This window comes from Lampetra fluviatilis, unplaced genomic scaffold (genome assembly GCF_964198595.1).
Source record: "Lampetra fluviatilis unplaced genomic scaffold, kcLamFluv1.1 SCAFFOLD_591, whole genome shotgun sequence".
In the NCBI taxonomy this organism is placed as follows: Eukaryota; Metazoa; Chordata; class Hyperoartia; order Petromyzontiformes; family Petromyzontidae; genus Lampetra; species Lampetra fluviatilis.
In genome coordinates, this window is record NW_027621371.1 from 56,220 (window position 1) to 64,459 (window position 8,240).

The 8,240-nt window shown below is 58.1% G+C and overlaps 1 long non-coding RNA gene across 1 annotated transcript; it reads left to right on the forward strand.

The window, feature by feature from the left end:
* The first annotated feature begins 242 nt into the window (after positions 1–242).
* Positions 243–5,476, forward strand: LOC144955152 (uncharacterized). Its single transcript, XR_013641520.1, has 4 exons — positions 243–632; positions 1,601–1,701; positions 4,708–4,987; positions 5,413–5,476. It is a non-coding gene; the product is annotated as an uncharacterized LOC144955152 (long non-coding RNA).
* The last annotated feature ends 2,764 nt before the right edge of the window (positions 5,477–8,240 follow it).

The window sequence follows — 8,240 nt, forward strand, 5'->3', positions numbered from 1 at the left end:
CTGCTCACCCTATAGTAGCAGCTACTCACCCTATAGTAGCAGCTGCTCACCCTATAGTAGCAGCTGCTCACCCTATAGTAGCAGCTGCTCACCCTATAGTAGCAGCTACTCACCCTATAGTAGCAGCTGCTCACCCTATAGTAGCAGCTGCTCACCCTATAGTAGCAGCTGCTCACCCTATAGTAGCAGCTGCTCACCCTATAGTAGCAGCTGCTCACCCTATAGTAGCAGCTACTCACCCTATAGTATCAGCTACTCACCCTATAGTAGCAGCTGCTCACCCTATAGTATCAGCTACTCACCCTATAGTAGCAGCTACTCACCCTATAGTATCAGCTACTCACCCTATAGCAGCAGCTGATCCTATAGCAGCTACTAATCATGCAGCAGATAATCCTACAGCTTCTAGACCCACTAATCCTATTGTAGCTCGTCCTATAGCTGCTAATCCTATTAGAGTTGCTGCTGCTGCTGTTATAGCTGCTGCACATCACTTATCAGCAGCATCAGCAGCATCATCAGTAGTAGCATCAGCAGCATCATCAGTAGTAGCATCAGCAGCAGCAGCATCATCATCAGTTGTGATCAGGAATCATCTCAAAGTCCACACCATCTGCAGGAGATTCTGCTCGGTAAGTGTGTGTGTCTCTGTGTGTGTGTGTCTCTGTGTGTCTGTGTCTCTGTGTGTGTGTGTCTCTGTGTGTATCTGTGTGTGTGTCTGTGTGTGTGTGTGTCTGTGTGTGTCTGTCTGTGTGTGTGTGTGTATGTGTGTGTGTGTGTCTCTGTGTGTGTGTATGTCTCTGTGTGTGTGTGTCTGTGTGTGTGTCTGTGTGTGTGTGTCTGTGTGTGTGTGTCTGTGTGTCTCTGTGTGTGTCTGTGTGTGTCTGTGTGTGTGTGTCTGTGTGTGTCTGTGTGTGTGTGTATCTGTGTGTGTGTCTGTGTGTGTGTGTCTGTGTGTGTGTGTGTCTGTGTGTGTGTCTGTGTCTGTGTGTGTGTGTCTCTGTGTGTGTGTCTGTGTGTGTCTGTGTGTGTGTGTCTGTGTGTGTGTGTCTGTGTGTGTGTCTGTGTATGTGTGCGTCTGTGTGTGTGTGTGTCTGTGTGTGTGTCTGTGTGTGTGTGTGTGTGTCTGTGTGTGTGTGTCTGTGTGTGGGTGTGTGTGTCTGTGTGTGTGTGTCTGTGTGGGTGTGTGTGTCTGTGTGTGTGTCTGTGTGTGCGTCTGTGTGTGTGTGTGTCTCTGTGTGTGTGTCTGTGTGTGTGTCTGTGTGTGTGTCTGTGTGTGTGTGTCTGTGTGTGTGTCTGTGTGTGTCCGTGTGTGTGTGTCTCTGTGTGTGTGTCTGTGTGTGTGTCTGTGTGTGTCCGTGTGTGTGTGTCTGTGTGTGTGTCTGTGTGTGTGTCTGTGTGTGTGTCTGTGTGTGTGTGTCTGCGTGTGTGTGTGTATGTCTGCATGGTTATGCTGATGATGATGCTAATGATGGAGGTGGTGGTGCTGATTCTGATGATGATGATGTTGTGTATAGGGATCCTCCGCTGCTGCTGATGATGATGGAGGTGGTGGTAGTGCTGATTCTGATGATGATGCTGATGATGATGTTGTGTGTAGGGTTCCTCCTCCTCCGCTGCTGATGATGATGATGGTGGTGGGGGAGGTTATCCACCACTTCCGGAGTACCCCCTCAAAGACACCGACAAGCAGAGGGCAGAGTATGATACCAGCAGCATCATCATCAGCAGCAGCAGCAGCATCATCAGCATCATCAGCAGCATCATCAGCAGCATCATCAGCATCATCAGCAGCATCATTAGCAGCATCATCAGCAGCATCATCATCAGCAGCAGCAGCAACAGCAGCATCATCATCAGCATCATCATCAGCAGCAACAGCAGCATCATCAGCAGCAGCATCATCAGCATCATCAGCAGCATCATCAGCATCATCAGCAGCAGCATCATCATCATCAGCAGCATCATCAGCATCATCAGCAGCATCATCATCATCAGCAGCAGCATCATCAGCAGCATCATCATCATCATCAGCAGCAGCAACAGCAGCAGCATCAGCATCATCATCATCATCATCAGCAGCAGCATCATCATCATCATCAACAGCAGCATCATCAGCAGCAGCATCATCAGCATCATCATCATCATCATCAGCAGCAGCAGCATCATTAGCAGCATCATCAGCAGCAGCATCATCATCATCATCAGCAGCAGCATCATCAGCAGCAGCATCATTAGCAGCATCATCAGCAGCATCATCAGCAGCATCACCATCATCATCAGCAGCAGCATCATCAGCAGCATCATCATCATCATCAGCAGCAGCAACAGCAGCAGCATCAGCATCATCAGCATCATCATCAGCAGCAGCATCATCATCATCATCATCAGCAGCAGCATCATCAGCAGCAGCATCATCAGCAGCAGCATCATCAGCAACAGCAGCAGCATCATCATCATCAGCATCATCATCAGCATCAGCAGCAGCATCATCAGCATCATCATCATCATCATCAGCAGCATCATCAGCAACAGCAGCAGCATCATCATCATCAGCATCATCATCAGCATCAGCAGCAGCATCATCAGCATCATCATCAGCATCATCAGCAGCATCATCAGCAGCAGCATCATCAGCATCATCAGCATCATCAGCAGCATCATCATCATCAGCATCATCATCAGCAGCAGCATCATCAGCAGCATCATCATCATCAGCATCATCATCAGCAGCAGCAGCATCAGCATCAGCAGCATCATCAGCAGCATCATCAGCAGCAGCATCATCAGCATCATCAGCATCATCATCAGCATCATCATCAGCATCATCAGCATCATCAGCAGCAGCATCATCAGCATCATCATCATCAGCATCATCATCATCATCATCAGCAGCAGCATCATCAGCATCATCATCATCAGCAGCATCATCAGCAGCATCATCAGCAGCAGCATCATCAGCATCATCAGCAGCATCATCATCAGCATCATCATCAGCATCAGCAGCAGCATCATCAGCATCATCATCAGCAGCATCATCAGCAGCATCATCATCAGCATCATCATCAGCATCAGCAGCAGCATCATCAGCATCATCATCAGCAGCATCATCAGCAGCATCATCAGCAGCAGCATCATCATCAGCATCATCAGCATCATCATCATCACCATCACCACCATCATCACCACCATCACCACCAGCACCACCCTCAACATCATCAGCACCACCACCACCACCACGTCTCCACCACCACCACCACCCCCACCACCACCAACACCACCACGTCACCACCACCACCAACACCACCACCTCCCCATCTCCCCCCATCTCTCACACTGCCCCCCTCTCCTCACCCCCCCTCTCCCCCACACCACCACGTCACCACCACCACTTCCACCACCTCCACCACCACCACCACCATCTCTCACTCTCCCCCCCCCCCTCTCCCCACAGCACCACCACCACCACGTCACCACCACCACCATCTCTCACTCTCCCCCCCCCCCTCCCCACAGCACCACCACCACCACGTCTCCCCCACCACCACCACCTCCACCATCTCTCACTCTCCCCCCCCCCTCTCACCCCCCCCCTCCCCACAGCACCACCACCACCACCACTACCCCCACGTCTCCACCACCACCACCACCACCTCTCACTCTCTCCCTCTCCCCACAGCCCCACCACCACCACGTCCCCACCACCACCACCACCGCCACCACCATCTCTCACTCTCCCCCCCTCCCCTCTCTCTCCCCACAGCACCACCACCACCACGTCTCCCCCACCACCACCACCACCACCACCTCCACCACCACCATCTCTCACTCTCCCCCCCCCCCCCTCTCTCCCTCTCCCCACAGCACCACCACCACCACCACCACGTCACCACCACCACCACCATCTCTCACTCTCCCCCCCTCCCCTCTCTCCCCACAGCACCACCACCACCACCACGTCTCCCCCACCACCACCACCGCCACCCCCACCACCACCACCACCACATCTCCCACCACCTCTCTCACTCTCCCCCCCTCACTCCCCTCTCTCACCCCCCCTGTCTCCCCCTCTCCCCACAGCCCCACCACCACCACCACCACCACGTCACCACCACCACCGCCACGTCACCACCACCACCACCTCCACCATCTCTCACTCTCCCCCCCCCCCCCTCTCCCCACAGCACCACCACCACCACCACGTCACCACCACCACCACCATCTCTCACTCTCCCCCCCCTCCCCTCTCTCCCCACAGCACCACCACCACCACCACGTCTCCCCCACCACCACCACCACCACCTCCACCACCACCATCTCTCACTCCCCCCCCCCCTCTCTCCCTCTCCCCACAGCACCACCACCACCACGACCACGTCTCCACCACCACCACCACCGCCACCCGCCACCACCACCACCACCACCACCGCCACCACCACCACCGCCACCCCCACCACCACCACCACCACATCTCCCACCACCTCTCTCACTCTCCCCCCCTCACTCCCCTCTCTCACCCCCCGTCTCCCCCTCTCCCCACAGCCCCACCACCACCACCACCACCACTTCACCACCACCACCGCCACCACCACCACCGCCACCCCCACCACCACCACCACCACATCTCCCACCACCTCTCTCACTCTCCCCCCCTCACTCCCCTCTCTCACCCCCCCTCTCTCACCCCCCCCCCCCCTCTCCCCACAGCCCCACCACCACCACGTCACCACCACCACCACCACCACCTCCTGTGGTGGTGCTACTCTCCGGCTTGCCGTACGCCGCCTCTGCCAGCGTGTCCCACGTGTCGGCCTTCCTGGGTCCCGGCGTGACCCTCCGTGGGCTGGTGGCGACCTTCTGCCCTCGGGCCTTCCTCGGGGCGAGAGCTTCGTGGTGATCGGGAGGGAGGGAGCGGGGCCGGAGGACGAGGAGCTGAGCAAGGCCCTAGCGCGGAACGGCGAACGAATGGGCGGCAGATATGTGACGGGTGAGAGGGGAGGTGGGATGGACGGGCGGGTCGCTCGCTCGCTCGCTCGCTCACTCACTCACTCGCTCACTCGCTCGCTCGCTCGCTCGCTTACTCACTCACTCGCTCGCTCACTCGCTCGCTCACTCACTCACTCACTCGCTCGCTCGCTCGCTCGCTCGCTTACTCACTCACTCGCTCGCTCACTTCGCTCGCTCACTCACTCACTCACTCACTCGCTCACTCACTCACTCACTCACTCGCTCACTCGCTCGCCTCGCTCGCTTACTCACTCACTCGCTCGCTCACTCGCTCGCTCACTCACTCACTCGCTCGCTCACTCGCTCACTCACTCGCTCACTCGCTCACTCACTCACTCGCTCACTCACTCAGTCACTCACCCACTCACTCACCACTCACTCACCCTCTCCCCACTCTCTCCCCAGTAACTCAGTCTTCGCTGTCCCAGCTGCAGCGCTACCAGGAGAGCTGGAGACTGTCTCTCGCCCACTCACCCACTCACTCACTCACCCACTCACTCACTCACTCACCCACTCACTCACCCACTCACTCACCCACTCACTCACTCACTCACCCACTCACTCACTCACTCACTCACCCACTCACTCACTCACTCACCCACTCACTCACTCACTCACACACCCACTCACTCACCCACCCACTCACTCACACACCCACTCACCCACCCACTCACCTTCCCACTCACTCACCCACTCACCCACCCACCCACCCACTCACTCACTCACTCACTCACTCACCCACTCACTCACCCACTCACCACCCACTCACTCACCCACCCACCCACTCACTCACTCACTCACCCACCCACTCACTCACCCACTCACTCACTCACCCACTCACTCACTCTCTCACTCACTCACCCTCTCACTCACCCACTCACTCACTCACCCACTCACTCACCCACTCACCCACTCACCCACTCACTCACCCACCCACCCACCCACTCACCCACTCACCCACCCACTCACCCACTCACTCACTCACTCACTCACCCACTCACCCACCCACCCACTCACTCACTCACTCACCCACCCACCCACCCACTCACCCACTCACCCTCCCACTCACTCACCCTCTCACTCACCCTCCCACTCACTCACCCTCTCACTCACCCTCCCACTCACTCACCCTCTCACTCACCCTCTCCCCACTCTCTCCCCAGTAACTCAGTCTTCGCTGTCCCAGCTGCAGCTCTACCAGGAGAGCTGGAGACTGTCTCTCGCCCACTCACCCACTCACTCACTCACCCACTCACTCACTCACTCACCCACTCACTCACCCACTCACTCACCCACTCACTCACTCACTCACCCACTCACTCACTCACTCACCCACTCACTCACTCACTCACCCACTCACTCACTCACACACCCACTCACTCACCCACCCACTCACTCACACACCCACTCACCCACCCACTCACCTTCCCACTCACTCACCCACTCACCCACCCACCCACCCACTCACTCACTCACTCACTCACTCACCCACTCACCACCCACTCACTCACCCACCCACTCACTCACTCACTCACCCACCCACTCACTCACCCACTCACTCACTCACCCACTCACTCACTCTCTCACTCACTCACCCTCTCACTCACCCACTCACTCACTCACCCACTCACTCACCCACTCACCCACTCACCCACTCACTCACCCACTCACCCACCCACTCACCCACTCACCCACTCACCCACCCACTCACCCACTCACTCACTCACTCACCCACTCACCCACCCACCCACTCACTCACTCACTCACCCACCCACCCACTCACTCACTCACTCACCCACCCACTCACCCACTCACCCTCCCACTCACTCACCCTCTCACTCACCCTCTCACTCACTCACCCTCTCACTCACCCTCTCCCCACTCTCTCCCCAGTAACTCAGTCTTCGCTGTCCCAGCTGCAGCTCTACCAGGAGAGCTGGAGACTGTCTCTCGCCCGGGAGCGATGCGTGCGTCTGCGTGGTCTCCTGTATGAAGCCTCGGTCCACGATGTTCAGCAATTCTTTCCTGGTGAGTGGGTGGGTGAGTGGGTGGGTGGGTGGGTGAGTGGGTGAGTGGGTGAGTGGGTGGGTGAGTGGGTGGGGGAGTGAGTGGGTGGGTGGGTGGGTGAGTGGGTGGGTGAGTGGGTGGGTGGGTGAGTGGGTGGGTGGGTGAGTAGGTGGGTGGGTGGGTGAGTGGGTGAGTGGGTGGGTGGGTGGGTGAGTGAGTGGGTGAGTGAGTGGGTGAGTGAGTGCGTGGGTGGGTGCGTGGGTGGGTGAGTGAGTGGGTGGGTGGGTGGGTAAGTGAGTGGGGGAGTGAGTGGGTGGGTGAGTGGGTGGGTGGGTGAGTGAGTGGGTGTGTGAGTGGGTGGGTGGGTGAGTGGGTGGGTGAGTGAGTGAGTGAGTGGGTGGGTGGGTGAGTGGGTGAGTGAGTGGGTGGGTGGGTAAGTGAGTGGGGGAGTGAGTGGGTGGGTGAGTGGGTGAGTGAGTGAATGGGTGAGTGAGTGGGTGGGTGAGTGAGTGGGTGAGTGGGTGAGTGAGTGAGTGAGTGGGTGGGTGGGCGGGTGGGTGGGCGGGTGGGTGGGTGGGTGGGTGAGTGGGTGGGTGGGTGGGTGGGTGAGTGAGTGGGTGAGTGAGTGGGTGTGTGAGTGGGTGGGTGAGTGAGTGGGTGGGTGAGTGGGTGAGTGGGTGGGCGGGTGGGCGGGTGGGCGGGTGGGCGGGTGGGCGGGTGGGCGAGTGGGCGAGTGGGCGGGCGAGCGGGCGGGTGGGCGAGTGGGCGAGTGGGTGAGTGGGCGAGTGGGCGAGTGAGTGGGTGGGTGGGTGGGTGGGTGAGTGGGTGAGTGAGTGGGTGAGTGAGTGGGTGAGTGAGTGGGTGGTTGGGTGAGTGAGTGGGTGGGTGAGTGGGTGAGTGGGTGAGTGGGTGGGTGGGTGGGCGAGTGGGTGAGTGGATGGGTGGGTGAGTGAGTGGGTGGGTGAGTGGGTGAGTGAGTGGGTGAGTGGGTGGGTGGGTGGGTGGGTGAGTGAGTGAGTGAGTGGGTGGGTGAGTGGGTGAGTGAGTGTGTCTCCTCTCCCCATGTCTCTCTCCCTGTGTCTCTCTCCCTGTGTCTCCGTGTCTCTCTAACTCTCCCCGTGTCTCTCCCCGTGTCTCTCTCCCTGTGTCCCCGTGTCTCTCTCCCCGTGTCTCTCTCCCCATGTCCCCGTGTCTCTCTCCCCGTGTCTCTCTCTCCCCGTGTCTCT